This window comes from Zingiber officinale, chromosome 4A (assembly GCF_018446385.1).
Source record: "Zingiber officinale cultivar Zhangliang chromosome 4A, Zo_v1.1, whole genome shotgun sequence".
Classification (NCBI taxonomy): Eukaryota; Viridiplantae; Streptophyta; class Magnoliopsida; order Zingiberales; family Zingiberaceae; genus Zingiber; species Zingiber officinale.
The window spans coordinates 75,127,545-75,136,503 of record NC_055992.1 but is presented as its reverse complement, the minus strand read 5'-3'; the positions used below and the strand labels follow the sequence as shown (position 1 = coordinate 75,136,503).

Genomic DNA, 8,959 nt, shown 5'->3' with positions numbered 1-8,959 from the left:
GTGATGGTGGTTCATGGCATGTAGGATTGCAAGTAATTATTGTCAACTCAAGCCCCATTAAAATCTTCAACTTGTAGAATTTCTTTGGACTCCTCTTTCTCACTTGCTGATTCTTCCATGTCAACCTTTTCCAACATTCTGGATTTTTGTGAAGCAAACTATGTGAGCAAAGCACCAAAAATAAAAGGGAAGAATATAATACCTATAGAAGACGTAAAACAGGGTTGATAGCTGAAATTTGGAGAAATGTAGTTACTTGAATGCTTGCATAGCTGCACAAGTAGAAGTCAAGTTCAGTAGGATGGCCTATCTTAGAATCAACAACAGTCCCTGGAATTTCAAGGATGGAAAGCTCTATTGAAAAAACAAGGTTTGAAAAAAATATACAAAATAGAATTGTCTTGAAAATGATGCATCCATGCTATCAACTAAACTAACCAGGCAATATGTTTCCACTCTTATCAACAAATTGGTGGTCACCGTGATTGTTAGCAAACAGTCTAGTGTGATGACATTTTTGGACCACCACAAAAGTCACTGGAGGTTGATAGTTTGGTTCTAGAGAGGCACAGGTCTAAAACACAAATGGAGTGTTGAGTACAAAAACACTGAAACAAGAATTGTAGTACAAATTATTGGAAAATCTACTTTTTTGTTCGCATCTAGTTCATATAGTAGAACTTGATAGAATTGACCATCGCTCACTCCATCCCTGAATGTACAACTTGCTATATTAATTTAAACAATTAAGTATTTTTTAAGTTTTCCAAAAATTCATACATGTAGAATATAATCCATTGAGACTAGACAGTACGACTCTTTCAAGTCTGACCGTTTCCTTATAGAACTGTTTCTTCCTAATGGCATTAGCTAGCGGTGACCTGCCAATAAAAACAAACATAAAATTACAAACAAAGCAGAACAAACACATAAGATGAGTGAGAACTCCAATAGTTCAGAAATAGGATTGATAAACCTACAATTTAGAATGTAGAATGCAATCAGAATAACAATCCATCATAAAAAGGTTATATCTACTATACGATGAATGAAAGAAAAAAAATACAATGTGCACACACACATGGGAAAATGTCATGTTAGCATGTAATAAAATATAAGTTATCCAACAAGGAAACAAAGATGATTTACTACACCTTTGCATCTGAAAGGATCTTTCTTGTGACATGAGAATCAACTATAAGATGAGAATACGTAATTTCAAAAATATAGTCCACGCTGCAAATGAAAAAAATATGAGAGTTATCAGAATTGAATCTGACCAAAACTTTGAATCATTTCAAGCTCAGATAAGTAATGTTGATGCACTTACAGCACCTGAATAGCAAGCTTAATAGATGGAATCTTCAAACGAAAAGGTAGCTTTTGGGAGAAGTCCAATGCGATTATATCAACCTATTATAGCATAATCAGGTAAAAAGGTAACCAACAACAACTTCACTGCATTATTTATTAGATTCCAATGTAAAAGATATATATAAAAAGTCACAAACACACAAAAATTATGAATTGGATTAAAAGAAGAGAAAAAAGGCTTTGGTATTTATTTAGATCTAAAGTTGCAGCAAATAATTCTTCATGTTAGGAGCTATTGTTGATCATAAATAACGCTCTAACTTATGTGCATGATGTTCCTTGGATTATGCACAAAGAGATCCAACCTGGTGTATCCTTTATTGATAAAGTGATTGCTTGTCCTCTAATGTACATTATGTGGATTCATTCGTAATGGACATTCTAATGGTAGCAACTAAATTTCTCACCGAAAACAACTTTTGTAGCTCATTCCTATGAGGGAAAGGAATAATTTTTTTCTTCTAAAAGACAATGTGACATTATCAATAAGATGTTACTTTACATGCAAGGACAACTTTTGTAGATCATTCCTATGAGGCAAAGGATTTTTTTTTCTAAAAGACAATGTGATATTATCTATAAGATGCAACTTTACATGCATGTTTTATAGTGGCTCTCCTACATGGAGATATCCATGCAAGACTGCAGCTTGGAGCTAGATCCTCTTACAAATACTCACTAAAAAATAAGGTAACTAAGCTCAACCATTTATCATCCCAATTGCATCCCTGTTTCAAATCTAGAGTGTGCTCTAGGTAAGATTAAAAGGTAGCAAAGTCTAAGATCTGGTTCACTCTCCACTTGTCAATGAAAACTTAACGCATAAAAAGGTTTTAACTTTAAAAAACACCTGAGTAACCACATAGTATATCAATTCTAAGATGCAAACCCAGTTTAATTCTTTTTTCTTTTTATTTTATAAAACATGAGTGAGACTCCATTTGTAATAGAACATGAGATGTAAATCCAGTTCAATTCTAATATGCAAACCCAGTTGTATATCAATCAACAACTGAAGAAGATTCCATTTATATAGATCAAAACAAAAGAAAACTTAGATTTTTTTCTAAAAAAATAATTCTAAGATTGAGAAATAAAACCTCTAAAGAAGAGCTGCATCGTTCATGCATAGTTTGCACTATATTCAGGAAATGAGAGACCACTTCATCAATTTTGTTAAGAAGCTTCGGCTGGGACTTTATAGCATTGACAACCTGAGAGAAAAATGTTCGATGAAGAAAAATAAATCAGGAACAATAAATATAACAGAACATTGAGTCTGCTATAGGAAAGTAATTAGCATAAATTGTAGAGAACTAAATACTAGAGTCTGACTCTAGGCAATGCCTCACTTCCTTGCATGATTCCCACCACTGCATTTCTATGTTTGAAATTTTATTTATTCCTCAAATAGATACGAACGTATACTACAAAATGAGAAAAACATTTAGACAACCTAAGAAACTATTGGAAACCATAGATAATGATTGTCTCTTCAAACATGAGGTGAAGTTTTGCATTTATTCCTCAAACGCTGTTGAGAGAGGAGTCATGTACAGATAAGAGCTTCATTACTATAGAATTAAAGCAAGGCATGTCTAGGTATCTATGATTGGCTTGGATATTCTAGCAACAATAAACAACCATAAATAATCACAAGAGTATCTATGGTTGTTTATGCTTGTCAAGGAGGTTGTCGTTAATGTTACACAAGATGTTTGGTGTATTGCCTTCCCTATGGGAGATATTGTTTCACAGCGTGGCTTTTTGGTGGGTGAATAGCATCAGCAAATTAGAACACTCTTATTGGGGTGTGAACTATTTCTTATGATAATGTCAATCTCAATAACCCAACAAATTCAAATCATCGATATCAGCGACAAAGGCCATCAAAGAACAACGTAATAGCAAAGAGAAACTGAGACGGTGTACCTGTCTTTTTCGACAATTACTACACTGGAAATATCGTCAGATGATCTCCCGATCTTTGTAGAAGTTTCCTACCAGATTCACTCTGAAGCGCCTCGTACCTAATCATTCTGCATAGAAGAAATAGTTCAATGGAAAAAAAAATTGTTCTTGACGACCGGATACCCGAAAAAAATACCATCTGGGGGAAAACGAAGAAGAAAACGGAGAGGACCATGAGACCTATTACGATCATTATCGCGAACAAATCTGACTCCACCATTGCAAAAATTGCACACGCCTACAGCCACCGGCACCGCCACAGAGGTTGATTAGGGTAGGAATTCAATTGGAGAAGAAGGAAAAAGGAAGAGGACGCGGCAGGCATTACCGTCGAAGGGCATGATCGGCCTGGAGTCGGTTTGGAAGAACTCGCCGTCGGTGACCTTCACCCAGTCGACGAAGGCGAAAGAGGAGAAGGCGGAGACTGGATCCCAAGTGCAGCTACCGACGCTTGGGTTTGTTTGAACCTTACTGGGGTTGCGCCAATGAGTAGAGAGCCGAGCGCAACTGGAAGGGCGAGCGTCATGGCGCTGTGGGAACTTGAGAAGGCAAGATCTTGGCTTACCATGCCAATAGAGAAGGATTGGTGATTTGATCTTACCCTTTGGCTCTTTGAGCATTTGCCAAATGCCGTGGTAGAAAATCGTGTATCGGCTGAGCCACAATTTAGGTGCATTATTTCTGGCCTGCATACGCGGATGTGATAATGTTAGGGTTTTATGGTTTAACCACAAGCACCTCGCCTCGTTGGTGACTCCCTGGCCTGCAACCGACTGGAGTCTCTCCTCTGCATGCTCGTCGGCCGCGACAGTGAGGACGAATTGATGGATTTGTTGATGAAGATGATAAGGAGGAGGAGGAGGAGACAACGACCAGAACGGAATCTCTAATCGACGCCCTAAACACCCCTAAGCCCTTCGCGTCATCTTGAAGAAGAGGATTCAACAAAAGATTCATTCTGCCTTCCTCTTTCCTCTTACAGGATGAAGAAGAGCTCGTCGGGGCAGCAGAGGGGGGAATGCTCAGGGATCGAGAAGGTAAAGGGGTGAAATGCAACGGCAAAAAATTTTGGAGAGAGGAAAAGAAAAAACGCAGCGGCAAAACATTGCGAAGGAGAAAAAACGGCGAAAGAAAAACAACGGTATTCAACAACACTTAATAGACAACGATTTTCAAAAACCGTTGTCGTAATCCAAAAAAAAACAAACATAGATAACAGTTTCAACGGTTTTAAAAACCGTTGTCGTAGGCCAAAAAAATTGCTAAAAGACAACAGTTTTTGTTAAAACCGTTGTTAAAAGGCAAAAAAACAATGATTTGGTATAAAACCGTTGTCGTTTGAGTGTTGTTGAATGAGGATTTTCTTGTAGTGTATCCTAATACCCTTGGGATTTTCAATTAGTCAATGAACACTTATAGGGAATTGCCACAATTCTTTAAAGAGCTAACATTAGGGAGTTGAGTGATTTAGTGACAATAGATTGCATTAATGGCAACAAATTGAGAGGAAGCAAGACCTAGAGAAACACTTGAACAACGTGCCTTGAGATAACACTTGGAACACATGGAAATCAGATTCAATCAAATCCTCGACAAATTAGAGAGACAAGATGTTATAATTTCTGGATTGCACAGTAACCAAGCCAATAGAGTTCCTACATGAAATTCAAGGTAATATAACTGTGATAACAATAATGGTGATGATGATGGCATTTTCGAGGACATTAATGATAGAGCTTCTAGTGGTAGATCTAGTCATGCTAGAATTGGTGGTAGAAGAGGAAGGATGAATCATTATGCTGATAGACACTTGGGAAACATCAAGATAAAGATTCCTTCATTTCAAGGTAAAAGTGATCCGGATGCATATTTAGAGTGGGAACAGAAAGTAGAATTACTGTTTGATTATCACCACTACTCTGAAGAGAAGAAGGTATAACTTGCTGTTGTTGAGTTTATTGATTATGTTATTATTTGGTGGGACCAAATTATTCTAAATAGGAGAAGAAACAAAGAGAGACCTGTTGGCACTTGGGAAGAGATGAAACCTATTATGAGAAAGAGGTTCGTTCCATCACATTACTATTGAGATTTTTATCAATAACTACAAAGTCTAACCTAAGGATCTAAGACTATGGAGGAATATCATAAGGAGATGGAGAATCACATGATTCGAGCCAATGCGGCTTTATGGAGTACCGAGGAGCACAATTTTAGATCGTGATGCAAAGTTCCTAAACTACTTTTGGAAGACACTATGGGGAAAGTTGGGAACAAAGATTTTAATTTCTACAACTTGTTATCCATAAACAGATAGAAAAACTGAGGTAGTAAATCAAACTTTATCTACTTTATTGAGAGCTATCATTCAAAAGAATTTAAATAGTTGGGAAAATTGTTTACCACATGTTGAATTTTCTTATAATAGATCTATACATTCTACTATTAATTTTTCACCATTTGAAGTGATATATTGGTTCAACTCTTTAACTCCTTTAGATTTGTTACCTTTGCTTATCTCTGAGCATGTCAGTTTAGATGGTACCAGAAAAGCATGAGAAAGTTCGATTGTAAATTGAAAAGAAGACTGAACAATATACTACGCAAGCCAACAAGGGATGAAAGAAAGTGATCTTTGAACCCAGAGATTAGGTTTGGATTCATATAAGGAAGGAAAGATTCCCTACTAAACATCGTACTAAGTTTCATCCACGAGGAGATGGTCCATTTCAAGTCATTGCTCGAATCAATGATAATACATACGAGCTTGACTTACCAGGTGAGTATAATGTGAGTGCTACATTTAATGTTTCTGATCTTTCTCCCTTTGATGTAGGTGATCAAGATTCGAGGATGAATCATTTTGGGGAAAGGAGGAATGATGGAGTCAAAGAAAGAGAATAACAAGTTACCTAATAAGCTAATGATATGGATAATGCTCAACCCACTCTAGATATTGATGATGATCTATTATGCATCAATGGAGGCCCAATTATAAGGCCTAAGGCTAAAAAGATGAAGAAAGCACTTAATGTGCTAATTGAAAATGTGAAGGCCAAAGCTACCATTGAAGAAGGTTTAACCAAAAGTAAGTCAAGCAGCTTAGTCAACCTAATTCTAGTCTTAGATGAGCTTAATTAGCACTTAAGTCTCATGTCTATGTAGTAGGGATATGTAGGCTGAATTTAGACTCAATTTCTACCTTTATTTGGGTTGTAATAATGTCATAAGCTTAAAATGGCTAAGTAGTTTATATAGGCCTTTACTAAATGGGATTTCTTTTGATCTTTTAGGGTTTTTTGTCACGCTATAGCTATAAAATAAATGGAGTGACGGCCACACATGTATCTTTTAACATATTTTCAATATAAAACATGGTGAGGCTCTCACTTGTTGGTTCTTCATTGAACTAGAACTTATCAAGATATTTTCTTGTGGCATTCGAAGACTTATCAACCACCATCCCAAGGTTGTGGTGTCTTCCATCTTCTATACCAAGGTTCATGCTTTCCTAAGCATTGGATCGAGGTTCTTTTCATCAATCTTATCGATTTAGACCTTTCTTTCTTTCTTCTTCAATTCGTTGTGGGTTCTTAAGATATTTTTTTCATTGGGTTCCCATCACCTAAGAGCTCTCTGAGAAGCTAGTGTTGGTCTATAGACCGACAAGAGGGTTTTGTTGGTAGATGACCACCCTCCCGTAATTGTTGGATCACTCCCCCTACTGCATGGTAGAGTGTTCCAAAAAATCTTGCAGCTAATTTTCTTTTAAAATCTACAAAATCGAGATAAGCTTTCCTCCTTGCCTTGATGCATTCATTTTCCCCAGCCTGGTAAGTGGACAGCTCAGCCCGGTCAGCATCAGTTTCAGCCTTTGCAATATCCAATTGGGCCTGCCTGAATTCTATCTTGGCTTCCCATGCATCTAACTCCGTTTGTTGCTTTGGAAACAAGAAATTCTTAGTAGATAATTCCTAGATTAGTTCAGATGATCTGGATGCATGGAAAAGTCTTAGCTCTTCTAGCAGAGTATTCTTGTAAGCTAAGTTAGAAAGGGCTTTGTATTTCATTGCTCTTTCTACTTGAAGCTTGGATTCATTGCCTTGTATCATAAGTTCTAATATTTGTTTATCCATTTGCTAAGTCTATTAGACGTTGGGTTTCTTGTAAGGTATTCTCCATACCTAAAATAAGTCTAGCTTGCTCTTGTACTTTTTTCTCCAAGTCAGTTGTTTCATTGATTGGAGCAGAAGAAACATCCTCTAGAACTTTTACATGATCCTTCAAAAAATTTTTGGAGCACTCCAAGTCTACCATTAGTTGTCTTAGGTGCATGACTTAGGTGCATGCCATAAGCGTAGAACTAGAAAAGATAGAGATGAGGTTGTAACCCATCAAGGTAATTAATTATGAGCTTACCACAGAAGCCTTCCGAGTGTGTTCATCAGCACATGCTGATACTGTGGCCCTTTTTATTTTTCTATAGGATTGCATCTAAGATTCTATTAGTGAGCCTTTTAAACTTAATACCCCATACGAAGTGGAAGCATTAAGCTCTAGTCTTTGTTCAGATGGTAGCATGTAAGATTGTTTAAAACAACATTGAATATCAGTGGGAGAAGTGGACCCTGATAGAAAGGCCCTAGACTAGCAAGGAATCATCTCGTGCTCCGGGGCTTGCATAGGATCACTAAGAGCCAATGTAGTACTGACTGATTGCCTTTTAGTTGATTTGGTGTGAGATCATGGGTGTTTGGAGGGTCCAGGTCTTGTTCCCGGAGTAGAAGAGGAAACCAGTACAAATGAGGGGAGCTCAGGCAAATTTATATTTAAAGTTTCTAGGGAAAAAGTTCTAGGAATTAGCTTGGCTAGTTCTGAAGAGGCCCTATGATCTCTATATCTAGCTCAGTCAGTTAGGAAACCTGCGTTGTCTTACAAGATCCAAAGACCCATCTACCCGGTCGTATCATAACATCCTTGAGGTTGTTTCAATGATGTATCAGGGGCACAGGCTCTTTCCCTCGAGCAAAGGTGTCCTCAGCTACATCAAGGGGAGTTTGTTTAGCGGAGGAGAGCTCTGATAAACCCAAGGTCAAGGATTTAGACCTGGGGCATTTGATTATGAAAGGGGTATTTGAATCCGAGGGGTTGGAAGTGGACTCAGGAGTAGGTTTAGCCGAGGGGAGGGGACCAATAGAGGCGAAAGCTTGCCCGAGTTGGTGCTCCTTCAGTAAATCCTCCCCTATCCTATTTAAGACTGTTCTTGTTAGCTGAGTGTTTTTATATAGGAAAGCTAGGAGGATGGCCTCTGTTGTAAAAATAAGTGAGTGTTAGAAGCTTATATAACAAATGGTCAAGGAATAACAAATAATTAATTCTAAGGAAGACAGGGATATTTACTTACCAAATGTGGCACTTAGCTCTAGGTTGACCGGGGTGAGACCAAAAACAAATAATAAGTCTTCTATGCTCAACGTAGGTAAGCTAAATTTAGCACCTTTTAGTTTCTCTAAAGCTTCACGAAGGGTTGGATCTGTGGAAATGTTACCTAAGTTAGGGATATGGAAAAGATCTTATTGCCAAGTCATAGGGTAAGGTGGAGGTGTTGGAAGAT

The 8,959-nt window shown here is 37.5% G+C and overlaps 1 long non-coding RNA gene across 10 annotated transcripts; it reads right to left on the bottom strand.

The window, feature by feature from the left end:
• LOC121969998 lies at nucleotides 1-4,429 on the bottom strand. Of its 10 annotated transcripts, none has more exons than XR_006108798.1 (9): nucleotides 3,947-4,429; nucleotides 3,674-3,852; nucleotides 3,482-3,583; nucleotides 3,307-3,413; nucleotides 2,475-2,588; nucleotides 1,336-1,413; nucleotides 1,155-1,236; nucleotides 257-881; nucleotides 1-138 (listed from the first exon to the last, which is right to left on the bottom strand). It is a non-coding gene; the product is annotated as an uncharacterized LOC121969998 (long non-coding RNA). The 10 variants fall into 10 exon arrangements; XR_006108801.1 differs by having other exon boundaries at nucleotides 9-138; nucleotides 203-881; XR_006108795.1 differs by having other exon boundaries at nucleotides 114-330; nucleotides 439-881; nucleotides 3,947-4,427.
• Between the last annotated feature and the right edge of the window lie 4,530 nt (nucleotides 4,430-8,959).